The sequence below is a fragment of the Spinacia oleracea genome, chromosome 6, assembly GCF_020520425.1.
Source record: "Spinacia oleracea cultivar Varoflay chromosome 6, BTI_SOV_V1, whole genome shotgun sequence".
In the NCBI taxonomy this organism is placed as follows: Eukaryota; Viridiplantae; Streptophyta; class Magnoliopsida; order Caryophyllales; family Amaranthaceae; genus Spinacia; species Spinacia oleracea.
In genome coordinates, this window is record NC_079492.1 from 50,300,373 (window position 1) to 50,328,280 (window position 27,908).

General features: G+C 38.4%; 1 pseudogene; it reads left to right on the plus strand.

The window, feature by feature from the left end:
- LOC110787050 (7-deoxyloganetic acid glucosyltransferase-like) lies at nt 1-27,699 on the plus strand (annotated as a pseudogene).
- The last annotated feature ends 209 nt before the right edge of the window (nt 27,700-27,908 follow it).

Sequence of the window (27,908 nt, forward strand, 5' to 3'; positions counted from 1 at the left end):
ATGGCAAACACACGCAAGCAATCTAAGAAACACAACAATGGTGGAAGCAAGTCCAAGAATAAGACAACGACAGTCCCACAGAAGGTCCGACCTAATCCCAAGCTTGATACTGGTGCAACAATGGCAGATTCAGATGATGTCTCCGAGCACTCGGCAAACCCAGAAAATCAATTGGACGATTCCAATCAGATTTTGACCCCAAAAGCAAGCCTGAGAGATTTACAGCAACAATCATAGATCAGAGGTGACTTTAATGCGTGACTGAGTGGATTACACAGTGGTAAGGATGTTCGTACCCATTTTCGATCACATTCAAATATTGGCGGGAATAACAATACTCTGTTAGATTCTTTGAATAACTGTGATAATGTGATAAACACAATGATGTGAATAATGATGACAATGTTGATAATACTGACTCTAATAATCAACCCCCAATTGTTCAAATCGATTTTGATAACATTAAAGATGAAATTGCTTATTGGGAGTCAGCTGTGGTATGTTATGTGATTGGTGCTAACCCACCCCAGAATGTGATGGAGGGATATGTGAGAAGAATCTGGGGAAAATATAGAGTAGATAAAGTATCACAGGTGGGGAAGGGAATCTACTTGGTTCGTTTTACAACAATGGAGAATTGCTCCATAGTTTTGCAAGGAGGGTCAACTAGTGGTGAAACCTTGGTCTGCTGATGTTAATTTTTGATTCTAAACCACTAGTGGTGAAACCTTGGTCTGCTGATGTTAATTTACGTTAATTGAAAAAAAAAATAAGGGTACACATATAAATTTACGTTCTTCTCCTTTCATAACCTATGTCAAACATAAATTTGTTCTCATCCGCTCTTTACTTCGATAATCATACCCACTTAAAACTCCCCTATCATCTACATCATTACCCGATCATTTAATACCTACCCCCAGCATATACATTATTCAGCTAGAGATAACTTCGAAGCTGGGTGGGGCTATGAAGGAAATAATGCCCTTGGTCCAATATTCATTTAATGCTAAGTGTAATAAATGCGGTTCAGTATTAATTAAAAATTTAATAATTCAGTGAGATCAAGTGAACTGAATGCCTAGCTAGAGGCCGCTTCAGTTCAAGTGGAATTAATAATATTAATCCACAACTTACTCCTGACTGAACCCGTAGGGTCACACAAATGGTACGTGAACGGATCAAGTATTTAAGTGAATATATTATTCATTAAGTACTCTATTTATGAACATTCGGATACGACGGATTTCGGTTCCAGTGGGAGCTGAAATCATCAAAAGGCAAAATAAAAAATACTCCGGAAATGATGATATTGCCGGAAACGGAAATATGGTTCATAACGGAAATATAAATATTATCCAAGTCGTAGATGTTGCCGGAAACGGAAACATGGTTCGTATCAGAAAATATTATCAGAAATAGAAATATTGCCGGAATCGAAAATAATGTCGGAAACGGAAATATTACCGGAATCAAAAATATTGTCGGAAAAGGAAATTATTTCTGGAATCGGAAATATTAACGGAAGCGTAAATATTTGTTCGAAACGGAAAAGGATTCCGGAATCGGAAAACGAATCGGAAAATCGACGAGCGACAAGCCGGCAAGCGAGCCGGCCCATCGCTCGACAAGCAAAGACCGAGCGCATAACACTGAGCACGAAGCCCGGCACCAGCGCCCAGCCGATGGGCCAGCGACACAGTGGGACGCGCCAAGCAAGCAAGGCATCAGCACACAGTGGGCCGCGCCAAGCAAGCAAGGCAGCAACATCACCGTGGGCCGCGCCGAGCAAGCAAGGCAACAAGAGCAATGCAAGCCCGCCAAGGAAAGGCTGCAGCGCGCTGGGCCTAAGCAGGCACACGCACCAACGTGGTGAAGGAAATAATTCCCTTGGTCCAAGTATGCATTCAATGCTAAAGTGTAATAAATGCGGTTCAGTATTAATTAATTATACAAGATAATAATTCAGTGAGATCAAGTGAGTTGTATGCCTAGCTAGAGGCCGCTTCAGTTCAAGTGGAATTAATAATAATAATCCGCAGCTTACTCTTGACTGAACCCGTAGGGTCACACAAATAGTACGTGAACGGATCATGTATTTAAGTGAATTAAATACACTATTTATGAACATTTAGAAACGACGGATCTCGGTTCCAGTGGGAGCTGAAATCGTCAAAAGGAAAAATATAGAGTGCTCCAGAAATGATGATATTACCGGAAACGGAAATATGGATCATGACGGAAATATAAATATTATCCAAGTCGTAGATGTTGCCGGAAACGGAAACATGGTACGTATCGGAAAATATTATCGGAAATAGAAATATTGCCGAAATCGGAAATATTGCCTGAAACGGAAATATTACCGGAATCGGAAATATTGTCAGAATCGGAAATATTAAATATTTGTTCGAATAGGAAATAAATTCCGGAATCGGAAATATTAAATATTTGTTCGAATCAGAAATGAATTCCGGAATCGGAAAACGAATCGGAAGCGCGATGTACGAATGATCGACGGACGAGCTTGCAAGACGCAAGGCCCAGCCGAAAGCCAGGCCCAGCGCCCAGCAAGCCCGCCCGCGCAGAGCAGGTCGAGCAAGGCAGGCCGAGCAGCAGCAGCGCCCAAGTGGGCCGCGTGCATGCTGCCAGCGCCCTTGGGCCAGCGAGCAAGCAGCAGCGCGCTTGGGCCTGCGTGCTGCGGGCTGCGCATGGCTGCGGGCTGTGCGAGCTACACGGCCATTACCTTGGCCGATAGGATTACTTCGTTGTCAAGTAATCGCGTTTTCCTAATTCTACTAAAATTGGATATTTTAGTTAAATCTGAAATACTTAGGTATTTGATTAAACGTAAAATTGTAATGATTTAATTTAACTAGAGTCCTAATATGTGGTTCATGATCACAATTTATAATGCAATTCAATAAGTATTCACATACATTAAGTTCAAGAGAGAATTTAATAATTTTCCTAAAATTAATAATAAGCTTTCCGATTGCACATAAAACCTTAGATAATATTCTAGTTCATTGAATCTGAGGTGGATCCGAACGTGTTGTGGACTATCTACGTAGGGGCGACATTTGGAGTCCTAAACTTGTTCTTGTTCGGTTCGGGAGCAGCTAGGGAAGGCACGCATCACATTGTATGTATCCTAATTATGCTAATTGACTATGTGGCAATTAACTTGGATTCCTTGCTTTATGGTTTTTCCGCATGAATTATATTGTTTATATTATTTATAACCTAACAGTCGTATCACGAGCCTCTAATTAATTCCATAATAAATTATAGTTAACATGGATTAAAATTTATAAATTTGCAATGAATTAAAGGGGTGATTAATTTCGTGTATGCAATTAATTGCAAATTCGTGCGATTATTTGATTATATGTTCGCAGGATTTTTCGGCAGTTTTGTCAATACTGGTCGGAATCTTATAATTTTATAGTGAATTTTGCATGTAAACGACGTTTTAAAATTTTGACAAAAATGAAAGATTTGTCGCCGAACCTAGATTTCCCAAATTCGAAGCCTAACTATGACTTTTTGGAGGTTTTAGTTTTTCGAACGCAAAATTTGTAATTTTTATGATGTTAAATTAAATATTTGCGAATCTTGTATGTAAATCTTGAATATATGATTGACCTACTGTATATGTTTAACAATTTTAAAGCCTAATCTTGTTAATTATACAACCTAGTTTGTAATTGTAATTAATTTGTTGAAATTCGAATAATTTAGATTTTGTTTTGATTTTCATAATTAGTTGGCAATTTAATTAGGATCTTATGATTAAAAACCACCATAAAATTTGTTAAAATTGAAAAGTTTTAAAATTTTATGACCTAGATTTGAATCCCTAAAATAATGTAATCAGAAATTAAATTGAATAATAAATTATCGACTTTTGCCCAAATTTAATGAAATTAATATGATTTATTAATTTGTCGATTAAATTAAAGTATAAAAATTATTAATTTTTATAAAACCGATCACCAATCTTGCACGCACGAAGCAATGGAAGCTAAGTATTACCCTTAAGGGGTGTTGCATAGTGCGGGCATGCGATGACGAGCAAGGGAGCTCGTCGCCCATGCGGTACGAGGCAATGAGCAAGCAAGGCATGCGCGACAGGCAATGGCCTGTGCCGTGTGGATGGTCGAGCAAAATTAGGCAGGAATGCATCGTAGCGCAAGGCACGAGGCAAGGCAGCAGCATACGAGCAAGGGAGCTCGCATGCCGCTGCGCATGCCACTACCCAGCGCGCAGCCATCAAGCAGCGAGCAGCAGGCACAACTTGAAGTTGTGCGTTGCGATGGTGCATCACTCGGCCACATCAACGCGGGCCTTAGGCGCTGCTTCATGCACGCGGCCCATAGCGCTGCGGATTTGATGCTTGGGCGAGGCTTGGGCTTCGGCCTAAGGCCTTGCCTTGGTATGTTTGGGCCGTTTTGTTTATGTTTCTGTTGAAAACGATTTTAATTAAATTTAATCTCGTAATTTAATTTTTCCCGGAATTTAATTTTGATTAATTTAATTATTAAATTATTTTGTAATAATTATTTTACTAAAATTAAAGCCTTGATAAAATTTAAATTAATTAATTTTAATCAACTGAAAATAAAATAAAGGGATTTAAATATTATTTTATATGAGCTATAAATTTTAATTTAATTTGAAAGATTCCGGTTGGACTAGGAAATACAATTTTATGTTTAAAATTTGTAAAGCATGTAAATTCTTGGTTTTGGTGGGAGCTTTTAGTCATAAACTCTTGATTACGTCTACATTCCTTTAAAGTTAAAACAACTCGATTAGAACTAATAAGGTTGAATAATTTGTAGATTATTGGAACCCTTGATTAGTTGTTGCAAATGTTTATGTGATGCATGATTTTTTCTACTAACTTGCTATGTGGGCCATTCATTGATAAATGAATGGGTGAATGGTAAATTGTAAATGTACTGTTTTGCAGGTGATGGAAAGTGACTAGTATGGCCAAAATAGGACAGAAAATATGGTCTGCGTACCATTAATTTGAATGTAAAATTGGTCTAATGCACCAAAGTTTTTATTTTAAATATGGTCTGCGTACCATCAAATAGTTGTAATTAGTTTTAATTATAGCATATCCTATTTGAAGAAAATGGCACCTCCCATGGTGAAATTCAAGACGGAGTTTCCAATCCATTTTCAAAGACGGAGTTTGAAGTTGAAGCTTCAAGATGAAGTCGGGCCATACTAGATCACATTGATATCTTATGCATGCTTTAAGTTATTTCTTGCTTTAAATATGTCTTAATTATGCATGAGATTATGGCTTGATTATGTTGCATGATTAAGGATTTTAGTTCACTTAAAATCTAACCAACATAGAAAGAGCCTTAAGTTCCAAACTTTAAAAATTGAGTTAAAAGGTGCCATTCCAAAATAACACTTACTTGGATAACCTTTACATCAATCTAAGTAATATTTTTCCGCCATAGCGAGGTGTTACTTGTTGATCCTAAAGGGGTAATGTACACAAATAATTGTGAGTACATCTTAGTTTTGGTGAAACTCAACGATATGAGTAAGGAGTCCTTTTATGTCGTGGCAAATTAGATAGTTTACCAAATAAGTTCTTAGACGTACCTATCAACCAAGAGTGGTTTCTAGACTATTAGCAAAGGATTTACTTACCTAAAATATTTTAGAATTGAGTCTAAATATATAATGTGCTAACAAAGTATAAAAGTCAACACTAGAGAAGTCAACACTAGAGAAGTCAATTCTTAAGACTATAAGAAAGGGTACAAAAAAGTTAGGAAAACAAGAAACAAATGAAAGGAATTTAATATTATGTTTCTACGTATAAGTTTATGTTTAAAGAGAAGTGACCTAGCAATCAAACTTCCTTGGTATCATATACCGCTTGAGGTTCTTACTTCGGTAATAACTCAAACAATGGAAGCTAGGATACACTAATGACCTACAAGTGGGAAATGTAGCATGGAAATGCTACATTAGTTGTAGGGTCATCTATTTTGTTATAGGTCCTCTCAAGGCTGGAACTTAATGGCTATTTTGTTCCATAATTCAGCATACCCTAAATTCCTGTTTTCAAACACAGAAAGACTCACATTCAAGAAAGACAAAAACAATGTTTGTTTATTTATTTGAATGAAATGTAAATTTACAGGTTGAGTCAATATGCTTGATTAAAACAAACAACTCTTTAACAAAAAGAACTTACTAGGTTCAAATCAATCCCTTGATTTGAGTTCCAATAATCTTTGGCATTGTTGCTTAGACCATGTTAACAAGTTAACATTCAAAATCTATACTTTGATGGACTTTTGAAAGTAGATTGATTTCTAGATTAATTCAAGACAAGCTAGTCTTACTTGTTGAAAGTAACAAAAGATATGAACTATTGTTATAACGCTTGATAATAGAGTTCAAAGCTAAAGAAATATTTTATGACTTTATTATTTCACCTAGATTTTAGTGAATATTGGTTTATTTATTCAATATGATATAAGTTTGAATCTGTTTGACTAGTTCAAAGATTCAAAAATAAAAAATCCACTTGGCAAGAAATCATAAAGATCTAGGTTAGATCATGTTGATGATTACTTAAGTCAAGAACGATCATCAATGATTGTGTGTTGTAATTTCACGATCGAGCTCCATAAGATATGATATATCTAAATTGGAATGATCGAATTCAATTAGTAATTGATTCCATCAATGATGAATCATAAAGATTTTCCTATAATTTCTAAACAAGATGCTCAACTACCACCAAACTAAACCAAATTCGTCAAAGCTGTTGAAAAGTAATTTAAAAATATCTTTTCAATAACATATATATCTAAAGAGTTGCTAAACCCAGTGGGAGCTTAATGTTTGCTATTGGACAAACTAAGGCCTAAGTATAGATAATATATGTTTCATTGTGATTTATTCAAATGAGACACAAGGGTATTGTTTCTACCACGAATTTTTGAGAATATAATGTTTGTTTGCTCGAAATGGTGTCCTTTTGGAGATTCGTTTCCAAAATGACAAGTGGGAGAAAATAGACCTCGAAAGCTCTTCGAGGCGAACAACAAACATAAATGGATATTCCGGAGGCTCTTAGAAGTTCTTCAGAAAATCCGAACATTTATTCTTTAAGGACTTTAGAAGTGGCTTTAAAGAATAGACATCTCTTAGAAGACTTTACAAATGCTTCAAGGAGGACAGAATATTCAAAGGACTTTCAAGTGTCTATTGATATTCTATTGTTTGATGTTCTATACCCAAGTAGGCATAGAGTTCAGATCACTGAAATTATGAGATTCTTCTATTAGATAGTGAAGAAACCTACAACTTGCAGTCAAACTATTATTATGTAGATTAATGAGTTTGTGACTGGTAAGAAAGATATGACGAAACCCATATTCCCTAAAATGGTTAGAGGCCATATATAGACTCAATGTTTTAAATGGTTAAAGGCTATAAAACATAATCAATGTTTTGATGACAAAATTGACATTTTGTTGATTTGCAAGAATAGTTACACACCTATTGATTACAAGTTTGTTTTAAGGATAAAAACCATCAAACATGAAATTGTGTATTCACACAAAGCTAGATTAGTTGCTAAAGGTTACAAGAAAATTCACGACGTGGATTGTGTTGAAACCTCATGCATAATCGTAATGCTCAAGTCTAATCAAGCAATGATTGCATATTAGTACATATGGCAATTGGATGACAAAACATCTTCCTCAATTAAATGTTGGAAGAAACTATGTACATGACATGTCATAGGATTTATGGATCAAAATAAATACTTGAAAAGAAAGCTAGCTTATGAAATCTAAGTACAAATTTAAGCAAGCAATTGGGAATCTGAACTGTATTTTAGTGAAACTAATAAGTACTTTAGTTTCATAAAATGTACATAATTCTTATAGATATATAAGAAGTTTAGTGGGAGTACATAAAAATTTATTGGTCTTATGTGTATCACACGCATATCTCTCTATTGTGAAATAACATTCAAATGCTAATGACTTAGATTTGGAATTATTCATCAACGATGGACCAAGGCGAAACTTAGTACATACTGGGTATTAAGATCCATACTCAAAAGATCTTAGAATATTGTTTTGGATTAAGTAATGGAATTTACTAAATCAAACATGAAAGACTCCATTGGAGATATTCGACCCATTTGAATAAATCTAAGTAATGAATGTTTGAACTATGTATAAGCATTTACTTAGTTAAACATCAAAGAATCTAATGAGATTTTTCACCTATATTATATGTCAAAGAATTTAGCTGGATTCAGTATCTACTGAAATTGGATAGCTAAAGTTACATGAATAGAATTCAATTGAGAATAATTCTGCAAAAGAATTTATCATGTATGATATAATATGAGGATCGCCAAAAATGTATCGTATGGCTTTAGTCATGACGAATATATACCAATCTCTATTGATCTAAGTGAAGATCAATTAGATTGAGATCAAGAAAAACTTATGGTACTTGAAAAGGTACATAAGATTAGTTCTTGATTCAAGGAAATGAAGAAATGCTAAATAATTGATACTACACGCATAAACACTAGCAAAGGATTAAGCAAGCTCCCTTTGGAGTTAACCATAGGCAAGGACGAGCTATAGAGCATCGTGTTTTAAAATGGCAACATGGATTAAAGACCATGAGTTGTTGCGTGGGAAATTAAATATTAATTTCTATGTTCTAAGATATAGTTGGAAAGTCTTCTGCATATCTATGAACTGCTTGGATAAGTAAATCCAAACAAAGCCTCACTAGCAACCTATACAGTTGAAGTAAAAGTAATTATTACCTGAGAAGCAATGAAACAAAAGTGTTTATGTTAAAGAGTTCTTCACTGAACTTGGGTGGATCACATGTCTGCTGACTTGATGGTTCTTCATTGCAGAATGCGTAGAACCACTATTGTAGCAAGAAAGACTAGATCACAAAATAAACATACTCAAAAGATCTTATCATCTATCTCGAAGAACATTCGATGAAAAGGATATTAAGATTGACAAGCCATGATAACTAAACCTATGCAACAAGTGAGAAACAACACTCGCATTGTTGCACTGGAAATCAAGCATAGCTTTGAATTCCATTAATTGTTTTAAAGATGGGTTAGAGGCCCATGGTTGTAGAACATTGGGGTTGAACATTTATCATATATGAAATGTATTTTCATATATCCATTTAATCTTGGTTTAGTATTAAATGATGAGTCCTTTCAATTTGACAATATATTCAAGATAGACTGTCAGGACCAGTCCTGTGACTAAGAAATGTCTTCAAGTGAACTTGAATGTCAAAAGTTGAAAAATGGTCTCTGGTCGGATGTTTTCTATAAAGATGGACGCATAGAAAACGCTAGACGACTAGAATGCAAGATGACTAGTAGTTCTGTTTCTTGAACTATGTGGACATGGCAATGTCGCGATCATTTGCATAGATACTTACTTTAGAAGATTAGTATCGGACAAACCTATGAAACTTTACTGTAAGAGATGATAATCTGTCATAAGTAAATTTCATTACATTATTAGACACTAATCCTCAATACCTGAGTGATTTGAGATTACTTGTTTGAGAACTGGTTACTTTGACGTTGTCAAGCGTCGCACCGTAAAAGGAGACTATAACGGCAACGCTCAGGTAATCACCTATCAAACTAAGTCTAACCTCAAGATCACAAGATTGGGATTGTCCTCCCATAAATCGGGATGAGATGCTGAAAGATGTACAAGGCCACTCGGAGAGATAGAAACCGAAAAATGCGTGGCCGTGCTCAGATGAATCATAGGCTATGATTATCTTTTTATTTGATCAGTTGAACTCTGAAACCGAGAAATACCTATGGACATAATAAGGATGACTAATCTTACCTTATGTTCTTGAGCAAGCATCAAGCAACAAAGGAATTAGGCAATGCACACTTGTCCCTAAGGAGAAGTGGGAGACTAAAGGAAATAATGCCCTTAGTCCAAGTATGCATTCAATGCTAAAGTCTAATAAATGCGGTTCAGTATTAATTAATTATAAAAGTTAATAATTCAGTGAGATTAAGTGAGTTGTATGCCTAGCTAGAGGCCGCTTCAGTTCAAGTGGAATTAATATTATTAATCCGCATCTTACTCTTGACTGAACCCGTAGGGTGTAGACACCTACTTTTGTCCCCATTCCCGAAAGGGAAAGGTTCGATGATGAAAACATAAATCTCCACTTGACAACGCATCTCCTATAAAATAACGAATCTCAATTCCCCTTTTCATTTCACCCGAAATCTGCTATTATAGAAACCTGCTAAAAATAGTAACTGCCGTAAAGGGTAGCTTCTAAAAGTGGCAAGTCATAAAAGATAGAAACCTGTCAGAATTAGGTGTTGCACTCCAACATAAATCCTAAATGAGATAGAAAACTGCGAGAATCCTATTCCTAATATGACTTGGAAATAAGAGTTACGTATTAATTAAAATCCTAACGAGCCTAGAGTTCGTAACGGGCCCAGACGCATTCCGTCATGAAATTGATACGCACTAAAAGACTCGATTAAGTCTCAAACACTACAGATTTCAGGAATCCGAATCTGACTAAGAAAAAAGCCCAAACATCAATTTCAACGCCCAGCCCTGGGCGCTGAAATTGCATGGGTCCTATTTTCAACGCCCAGAGCTGGGCGCCGAAATCTTCGGCGCCCAGGCCTGGGCGCTGAAAATACCTGGGTACGTGTTTTTTCCTAATTCTTCGTGGATTAGAACTCTGCAATTCTATCTTTCCACGAACTCTTCTCTATAAATACAGCCCCAAATTCGACGTGAAAAGGACAACACACAATTATATTCTGAGTATTGACTCCAACCCTTAGCCTAAGCCTCACGCTGCGAAATTGTTCACGCGTTCTGTCGCAATCGATCCATAAATCGAACAGAACGTATCCTGTCCCATAATTGAGATTCGTTAAATAAAAAGGAGAAATAGCAAAGTCAAAGTGGTTAGTTTTCTGAGAACCGTGACGCACCTCTCAAGGGTGCGTCGTAATGTGTCCCTTTTCGATGATTTAATCGCTTTCCTCGCCCTTTTTATGAACTGTTAAACTAACTAAATCTGATTGTTCTATCACGCCTAACAAATATAATAATTTTGGGAAATTGGATTATCATGCTAGGTCCCTTAATACTATTTAAATCAGATAATCACGATCGATCTAGTATTATATGTTGCATATTGCTAAAATCAACTCAGATTAGTTTAATAGTTAACGCATGTCCCTTCAATTATTTATGCTGAGCTAGTAAGGATATCCTTCCTCTGGAGTTATCGACGAGCGAAGTACTCCTGTCGGTAGTTACAGTCCCCCGAACCCTCAATCTCTACCTTGCGGGTGTATGTTGAGAGATCCCCACACCAGGGATCACAAGGAAACCTACGGCCGTCGTGGTCAAACATAATTGCACTCCCCTTATGTCACGATAACCGGGTTTTGTCAGTTTTTCTCATTGTCGTTAAAAACTGAATGGCGACTCCTATATTACTAGTCAATTGGGTGTATACTCACAGGAAATCCAATTACACTTGATTGAATAAAAGAATCGTCACACCCACGAGGGACGAGGTCACGCATTAGCCTCGTGCTTTTTCGACCCCCTCACAGTGGCGACTCCACTGGGGACAGTGAAGGAAATACTCGTGCTTGTAGGTAATCAAAATAGCCGAAGGGTGAAACGATCCTACCCCGCGTTTATTTCCCCATCAAGTTGAGACGACCTGAAAATCAGCATATTAATGTGAACGGGCAGAACTGCATAACGAATCTCGGCTCCCTCGGGAGTTGGGACTAAGGATACCTTTTTTCGCCAATAGGGGGGTGCATACGCCGCGCATGTTGCCCACTCGGTACTTGTGCAGGTAGTACACCTATCCCGAACCCAATCGCTCGCTCATTGGGTCCCTCTCGCCTGCATGCCCCCTTGGCTTGCACTTGCGGGTTGGCCTCTTTAGCGAAATTCATCTGTTGAAGACACTACCTCGACCGGGGCATGTGTTGGATCTACGATAGAAGCGGTACCAAGCCAGGCGCAAATACTACCCATAGAAGCCTATCATAAACTACGTGACATATTTAATTTTCAAATCCATGTTTGTAATGTAGTTATGTGTAACGAACTATGTGACTATGTTATGATTGTGCGTACGAATAATGCTAGACAAATAATGCTAGAAAACCAACGACCTTAAAAATTGCCCAAACATTCATGAACCAATTGGCCAAAGAGTTATACCAAAATACGTGTTCCGCAAGCCCGAACGATCGCCACAAATATAAGCGACGCTCGGGATGGCTGTAACGAATCCCACAAACGCTGCACAACGCGTAAAGGACGTTATAAGGCAAGCACGCAAAATTAAAGTCGCAAAAACAAAAGTATACGCAAACAGAAAACGAGAACCAGCCAGGGACGCATTTTGAACGCCCCTGGCTGGGCGCCAAAATTTCTCACGCCCACTGCTGGGCGCTGAAGTTGTTGCCTGGCCTTTTGGTCAGGCACAGCAGCCTCGGTGCCCGCGAATGAAAAAATATACGTAGCAAAAAAAAACTTTTCGAAAAAAATTTGCTGCGAGGGCGTATGAAAAGGCACTCGATTCTAAAAGCGACTTGTAAAAAAAATATAAAATAACTCTTTGTGTCGTTGTTAGGCCTCCTATGACGACAATGCCCGGCACCAAAACCGAGCATGCTAATTAAACGACCTTGAATGTCACATGGACAAAGTATTCAAAAAATAATGTTCAAATGGAGTCTTCAAGGAAAAATAATGTTCAATAAAACCGAGTCTAGACTAGGTTATGCCGAAGTACAATCTAAATCCTAAGTCTTAGTTGTCTTATCCATAGAATCGGTCCTAATACTTGGTGTCGTTCTGCAAGCTAAAAGGTTAAACCATATTGAGTCTCCCTTCCTAACATTTAAATGAATGAGCACCCATATGTAATTGTCATCCCTTGCTAGGTATCCACGGCCTCAATGCTCTCTCTCACCAATAAAAAGAATATATTATAGTATTTGCAAATTGGAAACAGTCACATTCTGAAAATCATTCCCCCATAGTCGCACAACCCCCAAAGTGAACCTAAGGTGTCAATACCATTGGCAAGAAAAATTAATGGCCTCAAGGCTTATGATCACATTGGGTCACGACTATCATAGTCCTCTCGAGTCACTCGCTCCTTGAAATACTACTAAGTACGGACTAAAAGATTTTCCATGAATGCAACATCACCAACCATGAAAATACCCAAATCGGCATGCCATAAGGCTACCATTGGGGTAAAAGCAATACACACTTAGAGAGAAGCCGCACTAATGATTCTAGTCTTGCAAAAATAAAAATCTCGCCCAATTAACTACCTTGCCAACATTAAGCAAAATGGCGCATGACAAATGAACACCCAAGGGTTAAAATCTAAAGTGTCAACCAACGAAAGTTATGGTCTAATTAGCCTAAGTCTGAGAGTCGCTTGGTCAAGTATTATAGGCTTACGCCATGTCATTATTTTGAGTCTAGGCCACCTCCTTGTATTCATACACGTGTTATAATCAGAAAGATTAATGAAAGTTTGAGTCTAAATCATAACTTACAATTAAATCCCAGAAACCGGAATCTGAAAAGAAGCAAAAAATTATTTTCGATGTAATTCTTTCGTTAAAATTCAATAAGGTAAAAACAACATTTTGAATCTACGCTACTTGCACATTTTAAGAAACAACTAGATACGCTTGCAAAGACAATTTAAAGGTCCACCCTAGGCCTACTAAAGCTAAAGGTCCACCCTAGGCCTACTAAAGTTAAAGGTCCACTATAGGCCTACCAAACGAAGCTCACTCAGTCTCGCCTCGTGACTCAAAGACCACAACCATCTACCTTTTAGCCCAAACAAAAAATTGATTGAAGGATTTATGTTGGGGAGAAATCCCAAGCAAAAAGGAAAAAAGAGGAAAGGGAGAGCGAAAAGAGCAAGCCATGAAATACTTAAAAAGAGAGAGAAAAAGGGAGAGCGAAAAGAACGAGCCATGGAATACTTATCCCGTACCTCCCAAAGTGCAACATTTACCCAAGTAAACGAAGGAAAAGAATCGAGTCAACCAATCCAAATCATAAGATTCTACGATATCTACCCTTTCCAATCCTTATGCTCTTAGACGCCTTCGCTCTGGGGTCCCTGTTCAGCTCATTTAACCCATCCATGTTCTCATTGCCATAACCCAAGAAACCATTACCTCGACTCTTGTTCTTGAACTTGTTGTCAACCGCAAACCACACACGGCCATTGACATGTGCGTCATACCCGTTATTTCCAAAGCCCAAACCCATTATTACACCACCGTTAGCATAATGACCATATAACTTGCTTGAATGCATCCTGTTGATATTCCCTTGAGCCGTCCCCATGCTACGCATTGGCCTTGGTTGATGCAAACTCATCACATTAGCTTGAGGCTGCAAATTGTGAGTCCTAGCAGATATAATCCTCATGCTCGACTAATACCTATACAAATTATCCTATCTCATTCAACCCATCTTTCAAACCGTCTTGAGTCACGAGTAAAAAAAAGAAGACAAATGAAAAGTACAAAACAATAATGAATAATAAAAAAGCAAACTTTGCAAAGCGCGTTTAAAAATTCGTCTAAAAAGGAAAAGAAGCATTTAGCGCACCAAAAAGATCCTCCCATAAGTCATTTTCAGCGCCCATAGCTGGGCGCCGAAACCTTTAGCGCCCCAGGCTGGGCGCTGAATCTCTCTGCTTGCTAAAATTTGTCCAGAAGTGCTCGTCATTTTATCCGCACATGCACGGAAAAATAACGAACACTTGGAGGGGTACAACACGTATTCAGATATACGTACCACCAAAGAAATACATGTACTCAATAAAAAAAAATATAAAAAATTTTTTTGGCTTACGGCAAAGCAGCAGATTAAAATAATAACAAACTTCATTTATTCTACCGTTTCAAATAATATGTTTTCACCTCAGAACATACTTATCGAATTCGGCATTCTAAGAAACCATTTTCTAGGCTAAGAACTACGCAAGACCTGATTCCAAATTAAATCTATTTAAGGCGGATACGTAGGCAATCCATGATTCGGTCCAACCAATTTGCAAAAATATTAAAGCCTATAGAAAAACAAGAATAAGAAATAGAGTCCCTTATTGAAATTTGATTACTTGCAATCCAAGTTGAATGAAAAATTTAAGTCAAAGGAAGAATCCAAGTCATCAAGATGCCAAAATTAATAAGCACACATCGAAAAATAATAAGGGCACGTACCCTTGCCAGAAGGAGCACTCACACTCCTAGGCACTTAGCCAAGACTCAAAAAGATCGCTTTGCCTCAATTGAATGGGGGCTAGCACAAGCGTTCATGGCCTCTAAAGTACTCGACTTGACCCTCCCTAAAGCGAACTAACTCACTTAAAGACCTTCTTTCACCACTAGACATAGTCGTTCGCTTAAAGACCTTCTTTCACCCCTAGACACAGTCATAGTCGCCGACAAGTAGTAAAAGCAGTAAGCTTGCAATAAAGAGGATTGTTCTACGGCATCACCCCATCGTTCCTTCGAACTCAGGGCACCCGTTTATGGTAATTCAAATGCTTGCTAATCCCCTTTGAAAAAAATCAGACATTGTCAATAGGACTTGGCACCTAACCAAGGCTCACCCTACTCAGGAATATGACACGGGCATCTAAAATCGAAATCTAAAAACATCATTAATGGGAAGACATAATAGCAATTGGGGACTAAAAATTGAAATGAAAGATCTAGGGAAAGAACTAAATATACCTTGACCTTTTGTACAGACATACACCAAGTAAATCTAAGTCAATTTGAAAACGGTTTATATTCCCGCAATTCTGGAAAAGATAGCCCTAAAAGCCTAAAGCATATGCCAAACGGACACAAGTATATCTTGACGCCTGCACCCTGGCTTCCAGCAAATCCTTAGACAGCATTCCAAAAATCGTAACAGTATTTTTGATTCACTCATGTAATCCTGTACGAACCCTTCTATAAGTCAACCTACTTAGGACACCTCGGATTGTACACAGTGGGATTCAGATTTTAAATAACTTTCAAATAATTTTCAAAGACTTTTTCGAACATAATAAAGTGTCGTTGGTTTAAGCTAAGTATGCGTTTATCTCAATGTTACAAGTAAGTCAAAAGATTTCCAAACATGATTATGGGTAAAGAAAGGCACCTAGCTTTTGGTCAAGGCACACTTCAACATGTGACTACCTTGACCATGGCAATGTCGCACAATACGACATCTACAAGAGAAGTAGCAAATCATTACCCGAACGTGCCTCGCACTAAAACGGGTCTGGTTCAAACTATTCATGATCCATGTCACCATGAATGCACAAAAACGTTGGAGGCTTGAGAAAAACACTCTAAAAATGCTCGAAATGACGATTTCATCGCAAATTCTCGACGCTAATGCTATACATATGTCATAGGGGCTCAATCCTAAGCTTTAATCGTGTAAAACAAACCTTAGAATGGCTACAACCCCTCCCAGATTCTAAGCACTACTTAGAATATATAAAGTCACCCCACTAACAAAGGTAACTGAAAATCGCGAGTCACCAAAACTCCGATCAAACCACTGCACATAACGCTCGCCCTACAAGCGCCCGTTACACAGTCTACCTCGTTCCAAAAGCAAAAGCAAAAGAAAAAAAATCAAGGATAAGAACCGTCAAAATATACCCAGAAATCATTTTCAACGCCCAGAGCTGGGCGCCGATATCTTTAACGCCCCAGCCTGGGCGCTGAATCTTTCTGCTAGTCAAGTTTTGCCCAGATAAAAGAAAAAAGGGAAGAAACACCTATGAATCCTCGCATCGAACGAAGTAATAAGCCGTGCAAACCCACGCAGAAGATGCTACACTTGTTCGAACACCTGAACGAGGCATGATGAAGTACTCCAATGCAAAAATAATAATGATATCCCAACGCCTGGAGGAATGTTCTAAGACACGCCGTTAGGCCACACAAGCCTACGTCGCACCATAAGTTCAACCGTCCCACGGCACAAGTCTAAAAAAGGAGTAAGGCATATTGCACTAATGCGGGCACGACCAAGAGCATGTGTAAAAGAGGCAAAAAAACTACTTATCGCCCAAATTCAAAATGCATGCCACACGACTTCTACATTAAGGATTAAAGGTAGCAAAACATTACCTACCACGGAAGGGATAGCTCGCACCTACACGAGCGGAACCCCAAGGCATCTTTCTCAAAAGAACCTACAAAATCGTACGTTAAAAGGAAGCATCCCAACATGCATACTTGGGGGCTCCAAGCTACAAAACAACCATAATAAAAAAGGGGTCTCGAAGCAAATGTTTGAACAATCGAAAGGGCACGATGTTTGAGCCCACTTCATGAATGGGCCTGAACCCTATCAAGCTTCTAAGCAAACTATTCACAATCATTCATTTCTCAAAAAAAAATGATTCAAGCAAACTGATTAATGGACCGCACACAACGGCCATTCTATGAACACTCGTTCGCACATACATATCATCATTCATGAACGCATTCAAAAAAAAATATACAAGAGCGATCAAAGTCTTACGCCTCAAGGTATGTTCCTCGGGCCATATAGACTCGCCCAACTGTTGCAATAACTGTACGCCTTAAAGAGCAACAGTTCCTTAAAATAATCGCCCCAAAGCGACAAGCACCATAGTCCACCAATAGGCTACGGCTTCTCAAGAAAATTATCACGTTCTAAAAATAAAGAAAAAACAAAGAGAAGCGAATACATAGAACTTCCAAGTGAAATAAACGAATGAACAAGAGGCCGACTGTGTCATCAAAAGACTAGCCCAAACAACACTTTCAACGCCCCACCTGGGCGTGAATTATTTCAACGCCCAGGCCTGGGCGCCGAAAATGAACCCAGGCTAAAAAAAAAAGGCCCTAACTTCTATTGGGGCCTGCCGGATCCATTCGACTCGAAAATTACCGATTTCCTTACTGAAAGTCGCACCTCACGACTTTGTCAAGAATAGCACACCACTACAAAGATCGCTCGCACTTACGAGCACGATCCCAAAACACGATCAAGGACATTACAAAATGCGTATCCCCAAGGAACCTCTTTGACAAGAAATGACCGTCAAGCACGAATGCTTGGGGGCTCGAAAGAAAACATATATTTCAAAAAAAAGTATGCAAAGTTAAAACAATATTCCCAGACTACGTTGTACAAAGTTCCGTGTTTGGATGTCTCAAAAAAATAAAACCGGTTTACGATATCAAGACAAAGGTCGCCATTGACACTTATACATAGTGCCCTAATCAAGGACCCAGGTAATGGCAAAATTGAGCCACAAAAGACTAGCTCAAAACCATGAAAGAAGATGACCACAAGACAATGGTCCGTCTAAGCACGTTGTCAACCCACATTCAGGTTGCAACTAAATCCGAGCATCCCTCGAAAGAATTCGCTCCTGCAAGAATGAATGAAAAGAAATTCTCAAGAGAAATCACAAGAAAAAAATGAAATAGGGACTTGTCCACCTCAATCAGCCAAGACCGCGGCACGAGAATCCCAAATCAAAAAGACAAATTCAGGTTCGCTCACCTCCAGCGAGCGGGGCGTCCACCCTTAGCGGACAGGGCTCGCCCACCTTCAGCGGGCGGGGTCTGCGTCACTAGCCGCGCAGGTCCTCAGTTTTCGAAAAATAAAGTCTTCAAATTCAAAATAGGCTCTCCATGTTCAGCCGGCGGGGTCTACGTCACAAACCACGTAGGTCCTTATTTTCAAAAAGCGCAAACAAATTTCAAAATAGATTCGTCCACTTCTATCGGACGGGGTGTCCACCCTTAGCGGACAGGTTCGCCATCTTTAGCCGGCGGGGTCTACGTCACAAGCCGCGTAGGTCCTTATTTTCAAATTTCAAAAACAGATTCGTCCACTTCTATCGGACGGGGTGTCCACCCTTAGCGGACAGGTTCGCCATCTTTAGCCGGCGGGGTCTACGTCACAAGCCGCGTAGGTCCTTATTTTCAAAAAAAGCAAACAAACTTCAAAACAGATTCGTCCACTTCTATCGGACGGGGTGTCCACCCTTAGCGGACAGGCTCGCCATCTTTAGCCGGCGGGGTCTGCGCCACTAACCGCACAGGTCCTTAGTCGCTGCAGCGATAACTTTTTCTGGTTTTCCCTTTTCCAAAAATTAAAAGGATTGGTTTTCCGTTTTTTTCCAAAAAAGAGCGATGGCTGGATTTTCCTTCGTTTTACGTCCCATAAAAACAAGGGGGTTTTCTAGTTTGGCTAGCCCTGAAAATGAGAATCTTTAAAAACATTTTTACCTCGTGATTGGGCTTGGCCAGGCCCAATTACACTTTATAGCTTTGATTTCGAAAACATCTGTAGCTATTCCCAATGACAAAGTGAGGGAGTTTCTACGCCTCTTTAGATACTTCCAATGACAAAGTGAGGGAGTTTCTATACTATCCGTAGACAAATCCCAATGACACGTGAGGGATTTGTCGACATTTCAAGTGATGACCCTTAAGTCAAATGTTATCACTCGAGGGCTCGTGAGACCCTCGCAAAACAGGTCACATACACCATGGCTTGTGTGACGCACTCCGTCTAATACTTTGACAATCGTCTTACTCCAAGACTCAGTAAAAGTGGGGGCTAACTGTAGACACCTACTTTTGTCCCCATTCCCGAAAGGGAAAGATTCGATGATGAAAACATAAATCTCCACTTGACAACGCATCTCCTATAAAATAACGAATCTCAATTCCCCTTTTCATTTCACCCGAAACCTGCTATTTATAGAAACCTGCTAAAAATAGTAACTGCCGTAAAGGGTAGCTTTTAAAAGTGGCAAGTCATAAAAGATAGAAACCTGTCAGAATTAGGTGCTGCACTCCAACATAAATCCTAAATGAGATAGAAATCTGCGAGAATCCTATTCCTAATATGACTCGGGAATAAGAGTTACGTATTAATTAAAATCCTAACGAGCCTAGAGTTTGTAACGGGCCCAGACGCATTCCGTCATGAAATTGATACGCACTAAAAGACTCGATTAAGTCTCAAACACTACGGATTTCAGGAATCCGAATCTGACTAAGAAAACAGCCCAAACATCAATTTCAACGCCCAGCCCTGGGCACTGAAATTGCATGGGTCCTATTTTCAACGCCCAGAGCTGGGCGCCGAAATCTTCGGCGCCCAGGCCTGGGCGCTGAAAATACCTGGGTACGTGTTTTTTCCTAATTCTTTGTGGATTAGAACTCTGCAATTCTATCTTTCCACGAACTCTTCTCTATAAATACAGCCCCAAATTCGACGTGAAAAGGACAACACACAATTATATTCTGAGTATTGACTCCAACCCTTAGCCTAAGGCTCATGCTGCGAAATTGTTCACGCGTTCTGCCGCAATCGATCCATAAATCGAACAGAACGTATCCTGTCCCATAATTGAGATTCGTTAAATAAAAAGGAGAAATAGCAAAGTCAAAGTGGTTAGTTTTCTGAGAACCGTGACGCACCTCTCAAGGGTGCGTCGAAATGTGTCCTTTTTCGATGATTTAATCGCTTTCCTCGCCCTTTTTATGAACTGTTAAACTAACTAAATCTGATTGTTCTATCACGCCTAACAAATATAATATTTTTGGGAAATTGGATTATCATGCTAGGTCCCTTAATACTATTTAAATCAGATAATCACGATCGATCTAGTATTATATGTTGCATATTGCTAAAATAAACTCAGATTAGTTTAATAGTTATCGCATGTCCCTTCAATTATTTATGCTGGGCTAGTAAGGATATCCTGCCTCTGGAGTTATCGACGAGCGAAGTACTCCTCTCGGTAGTTACAGTCCCCCGAACCCTCAATCTCTACCTTGCGGGTGTATGTTGAGAGATCCCCACACCAGGGATCACAAGGGAACCTACGGCCGTCGTGGTCAAACATAATTGCACTCCCTTTATGTCACGATAACCGGGTTTTGTCAGTTTTTCTCATTGTCGTTAAAAACTAAATGACGACTCCTATATTACTAGTCAATTGGGTGTATACTCACAGGAAATCCAATTACACTTGATTGAATAAAAGAATCGTCACACCCACGAGGGACGAGGTCACGCATTAGCCTCGTGCTTTTTCGACCCCCTCACATAGGGTCACACAAATAGTACGTGAACGGATCAAGTATTTAAGTGAATTAAATACTCTATTTATGAACATTCAGAAACGACGGATCTCGGTTCCAGTGGGTGTTGAAATCGTCAAAATGAAAAATATAGAATGCTCCAGAAATGATGATATTACTGGAAACGGAAATATGGATCATGACGGAAATATAAATATTAACCAAGTCGTAGATGTTGCCGGAAACGGAAACATCCTACGTTTCGGAAAATATTATCGGAAATAGAAATATTGCCGAAATCGAAAATATTGCCGGAAACAGAAATATTACCGGAATCGGAAATATTCTCGGAATCGGAAATAAATTCCGGAATCGGAAATATTAAATATTTGTTCGAATCGGAAATAAATTCCGGAATCGAAAATATTAAATATTTGTTCGAATCGGAAAACGAATCAGAAGCGCGACGTACGAACGATCGACGGACGAGCTTGCAAAACGCAAGGCTCAACACAAAGCCAGGCCCATCGCCTAGAAAGCCCGTGCGCGCAGAGCAGGCCTAGCAAGGCAGGCCGAGCAGCAGCAGCTCCCAAGTGGGCCGCGTGCATGCTGCCAGCGCCCTTGGGCCAGCGAGTAAGCAGCAGCGCCCTTGGGCCAGCGAGTAAGCAGCAGCGCCCTTGGGCCTGCGTGCTGCGGGCTGCGCATGGTGGCGGCCAGTGCAAGCTACACGGCCATTACCTTGGCCGGTTAGGATTACTTCGTTGTCAAGTAATCGCGTTTTCCTAATTCTACTTAAATTGGATATTTTAGTTAAATCTGAAATAATTAGGTATTTGATTAAACGTAAAATTCTAATGATATAAATTAACTAGAATCCTAATGGATTTAGTTATTCGAATCCTAGTAGAATTCTAACTCCGTTATTTCTACCCTATAAATATGTGGTTCATGATCAGAATTTATAATGCAATTCAATAAGTATTCACATACATTAAGTTCAAGAAAGAATTTAATAATTTGCCTAAAATTAATAATAAGCTTTCCGAGTGCACATAAAACCTTAGATAATATTCTAGTTAATTGAATCTCAGGTGGATCCGAACATGCTGTGGACTATCTACGGAGGGGCGACATTTGGAGTCCTAAACTTGTTCTAGTTCGGTTCGGGAGAAGCTAGGGAAGGCACACATCACATTGTATGTATCCTAATTATGCTAATTGATTTTGTGGCAATTAATTTGGATTCCTGCATTTATTGTTTTTCCGCATGAATTATATTGTTTATATTATTCATAACCTAACACGTGTCCCATTGTGGGTGCGTTGGATTGCTTCGTCTTGGGCTCCAAGAAAAGTCTGATTTCTTAATTCCCAAGTAACCTTGGATTAAGTATTCCTAGTCCTACTGGAATTGAATTAATTAAGAGTTTAATTAATGTTACAATTCTAATTGGATAAAAATTTCAATCCTAGTAGGGTTGGTAATTCTTTTCCGAGTAAGACTCAAATTCCTTATCACATTGAAAATCATATTCTTTACTCTCATTGTGTTCAAGGGAGAACATAATATAGCCTAACCCGAATACATAAAACCTTAAGTAAAATCCTAGTTGGTTAAACCTAAGGTGGATCTGAACGTGTTGTGGACTTTCTAGGGGGGGGGGGGGCTACGTTTGGGGCTCTAAAGACTTGTTCTTGTTCGGTTCGGGAGCAGCTAGGGAAGGCACGCATCACATTTTATGTAACCTAAATTATGCTAATTGACTATGTGACAATTAATTTGGATTTTGGCTTTATGGTTTTTCCGCATGAATTATATTATTGTATTATTCATAACCCAACAGTTGTATCACGAGCCTCTAATTAATTCCATAATCAATTATAGTTAACATGGATTAAATTTTATAAATTTTCAATGAATTAAAGGGGTGATTAATTTCGTGAATGTAATTGATTGCAAATTCGTGCGATTAATATGTTCGCAGGATTTTTCGGCACTTTTGTCAATAATGGTCGAAATATTATGTTTTTCTAGTGAATTTCGCATGTAAACGACGTTTTAAAATTCTGAAAAAAAATCAAAGATTTGATTTCGAACCGAGATTTCCCAAATTCGAAGCCCAACTATGACTTTTCGGAGGTTTTAGTTTTTCGAATGCAAAATTTGTAATTTTTATGATGTTAAATTAAATACGGAGTATTTGCGAATCTTGCATGTAAATCTTGAATCTATGATTGACCTACTGTATATGTTTAACAATTTTAAGATCTAATTTTGTTAATTATACAACCTAATTTGTAATTATAATTAATTGGTTAAATTTTAAATAATTTAGATTTTTTTTTCATAATTAATTGATAATTTAATTAGGATCCTATGATTAAAACCACCATATTTGTTACAATTGAAATATTTTAAAATTGTATGACCTAGATTTTAATACCTATGCAAATATGTAATAGGAAATTAATTTGAATAATAAATTTTCGATTTTTTTGCCTAAATTTAGTGAAATTAATATGAATTAATTATTAATTTGTCGTTAAATTTGAATATAAAAGTTTGATTTTTATAAATCGTTCACAAACTTGCACGCAGGAAGCAATGGAAGCTAAGTGTTACCCTTAAGGGGTGTTGCAATAGTACGGGCGTGCGATGACAAGCAAGGGAGCTCGTCGCCCACACGATGCTAGGCGACGAGCAAGCACGAACGTGAACGTAAGGCCTCGGCCAGTGTTGTGCACGTCGCGTGCAGTGAGCGATGAGGCGAAGGGCAAAGAGGCATGGCTGGAAAAGCAAGCGCAAGCGAGCACTGCTCGCGTCAGCCCCTGCGATGGTTGTGCTCTCGATCAGCAACAAGCAGGCCACGGCCGCTGCACTTGTGCACGCGGCCCATGGGCGTTGTTGTGTCGCTTGCTTGGGCGAGGTGTGGGCTTCGGCCTACGGCCTTGCCTTGGCACGTTGGGTCGTTCGTTTAATTTTCGGTTGAGCGTCGATTTTAATTAAATTTCGTAATTTTAATTTTTCTCGGAATTTAATTTTGATTAATTTAATTATTATAAATTATTTTATACTAATTTTTTTAATAAAATTAAAACTTGTTAAAATTATAATTAATTAATTTTAATCAACTGAAAATAATATAAAGGGATTTAAAATTATTTTTATGTGAGCTTTAAATTTTAATTAAATTTGTAAGTTTCCGGTTGGACTAGAAAATACAATTTTATGTTTAAAATTTGTAAAGCATGTAAATTCTTGGTTTTAGTTGGAGCTTTTAGTCATTAAACTCTTGATTAGGTCTTTATTCCTTTAAGGTTAAAACAACTCGGTTAGAACTAATAAGGTTGAAGAATTTGTAGATTGTTGAAACCTTTGATTAGTAGTGCCTCGCTTACGGGCCTCACTTACGGTTTGAGACTGTGCCCGACGGGCTAGGACCCGATGAGAATAATCCCCCTGGGATAGTTGAATTGACCAACTCCCTATAGACTCAGGCTCAAGCTGATGGTAGCCGGCTCAGGGAGGTGCTGGCTTTCGGCTCGACGGAACCTTGTTTGAAAAAACCGGTGACATGTATTATAGCAGAAGCGTTTTATGCGTGTATGGTGGATGTAGCTAAAGAGTTGAAGGTGCAGCTTGTTTATTTTGAGATAATTAGTCCTTGTTGTCGACTTTCTTTTATACTCCTAACATGATTCAAGCTGCTCACCTTCCTTTCCAAGCTGTAGGTTTGTTCCACCTCATTTTCACTCTTTGACTCTGCTTGGTTTGACGTAAAACGTTTTCAGCGAAAAATGATTTTATATGGAAAACCTTTTTATAGGAAAAACGCAATTTTAAACTTAATTTTGCTTTGTTTGGTTCCATACAAGAAATTTAATAGAAGAAAGAAAAATGGGAGAAGATGAGTGAAGCTTGATGGTAAAAAGGAAGACGGAGGTAAGGAGGAAAGGAGTAAATTAAGATAGAAAAGTGATTTCTCTATCTTTCAAATGGAAAATGTTTTTCCACCTTTTGAGAGAGTTAGGGAAAATTGTTTTTCATCCCGTGCCAAACCAAAGATAGTAACATGATTGAAAAGGGGAAAATCGTTTTTCATGAAAACATTTTACACCCTACCAAACGGAGCCTTGCGCTTTGTTTGGCTTGCCGGAAAACGTTCTCAGTAAAAATGATTTTCCATGAATTTTTTTTTCAAATAAAAACACAATTTAAAACTAGATTTCTTTTCTTTAGTTACTTGCAAGAAAAGTGACAGAGAAAAAGAGAGTAGATGCATGAAGGTTATTGTCAAAATGTTTTCCATCCATTTTCCATTAATGCAAAATAATTTTCTAGGAACAAATTTCACAACAAAAGAACTAATTTCAGATAAAACTAGCTATCTAAATATAAATTCAAGGTTAATCAATGCGATAGTGTTAATAATGTTTCATTTTTACAAAGGCCAAGTATATCATAGTATATATGATTCAAATTTAGACGGTCGGGTTGCTTTTTTATCTTCTCTTGTTCAACATGAGACAACTAAGAATCTAAGATGTGTTTCGGTACTAGACTTCCTTCGTCTCTAATTGATTGCCCCATATTTTAAATGTGCTTTATTAAGAGTTGGGTTAGTGGAATTGAGAAAAGACAAAAAGACAGGACCAAATGCATTTTACGTGAGAGTTAAGTTATGGTCGGATGATCATTTTTAATAATTGAACTATTTTTTGAGGACAGATTAAAATGACAAATGGCGTAAATAAAAAGGGACATAGGATAATAATTGGTATAATGGTAGGTATTGTATCTCATAGCTTGGATGTTGTATGTACAATCAATTTGGCCTACTAGGGCAAGGGTTGGTTCCCTTACCCCTATTCTGTTGGGAGTTTATTGCTTGTTAATTTAGTCAGATTGACCTGTGTGAGATTCCGGCTTTTTAAAGGGCACTCTTCTTACTTAGAAAAGAATTGCGTACAAATTTACAATATGTTATATGGGGATCTGAAAGTAGACTTTCACAAAGTCAAATTTCTTCTTATGTTAGAAATCTTTATCAACAGTCTCAGCTCGGTCTTTAAACCATTTTTCAATTCATATGTATGTAGAAGAAGATGAGTTAGATGCAGCAATAACAAGTGTACCAGGAATGGAAACTTACTTAAGACGGCGCGATCTTTCAAGCTTCTGTCGGGCTTATGACCCGAAAAACCCTATCATACAACTCGTACTCAACCAAGTACAGAATTTCCCAAAATCTCAAAGGCACATACTCAACACCTTTGATGAACTTGAAGTGATTACTTCCATAACTTACTAGCTTTATGTCCAAATATGTACAACATTTGACCTCTCCATTTAAACCTCAAGTGTAGGTTAAAACAACAACCAACCAAGTCGATTTCGAATAGTCTATGGCAAGAAGATAGACAATGCTTGGAATGGCTCGATCCACAACCTCAAAAATCGGTCATTTTTGTGAGAATTGGTAGCCTTGCTTCCATGACAAAGGACCAACTCATGGAGATTTGGTATGGTTTGTTAAATAGCAAGACTAGGTTTTTATGGGTTTGAAGGCCCGGTTCGATAACCGACGACTACGACAAAGAGGCGGTTGTGCTGGTTGAGGTTGTAGAGGGAACAAAGGAAAGAGGTTGTGTGTTGAGTTGGGCACCACAAGAAGAGGTGTTAGGGCTAGACCTGGTTATCGGGCGGGTCGGGTCAGGGTCGGGGCGGGTCAAAAGAGGGTCGGGTATTGAAAGGGTCTTTTTTAGCGGGTCGATAATGGGCGGGTCAAAAGCGGGTCGCGGGTCAATAGCGGGTCATTAGTGGGCGGGTCAATAAACGAGCAATGAAAAATGAAAAACAAAAGAGCCATGTGCAAGTACAAGTGAATACGAAGCTATACACGTAACTTTTTGTATCATTACTATTTTAATTTTCAAAATAATTGTAGTATAAGTTTGACCCTATAATGACCCTGTCCAATAAAGGCCCTGTCCAATAAGAGCCCTGACTAATAAAAGCCCTATTAATTTGACCCTAACCCTATATCCATTGGATTACCCTGTCCAATAACCAGGTCTAGTTAGGGCATGAAGCAATAGGCGGGTTTTTGACACATTGTAGTTGGAACTCGACGTTAGAGAGTATTGTTGGTGGTGTTCCTATGTTTTGTTGGCCATTCTTTGTGGATCAACAAGTGAATAGTAGGGTTGTTAGCGAGGTTTGGAAGATTGGAGTGGACATGAATAAGGATAAATTTAATAGAGTTGTGGTGGAGGAGATGATCAAAGATCTATTGGGAACTCGAAGAGACGAGTTCATAACAAGGGCGGATCATATGGCTAAGTTAGCCGCACAAGCTGTGGATGTAGGTGGATCTTCTTATAACAATTTGAATCGTTTGATCGACGACATTGTGTACATGAGATTTCCTACCCAGCATTATGCCTACTAAGGCTCTGTTCTCTTCACATGGTCCGATATATCTTTTGTTGTGAGTGATTTTTTTTGCTTGTTTTGGTGTGTTATGGTCTAATAAGTAATACGAATAAGGTGAAGAAAACAGAGCCTAAACTAAGTAGCAGAAACTGATTAAGTTCATGAATGTAGAACTTCCATTGATTTTGCTTATTTTAAATTTAAACAAGGGATCCTAATACAGAA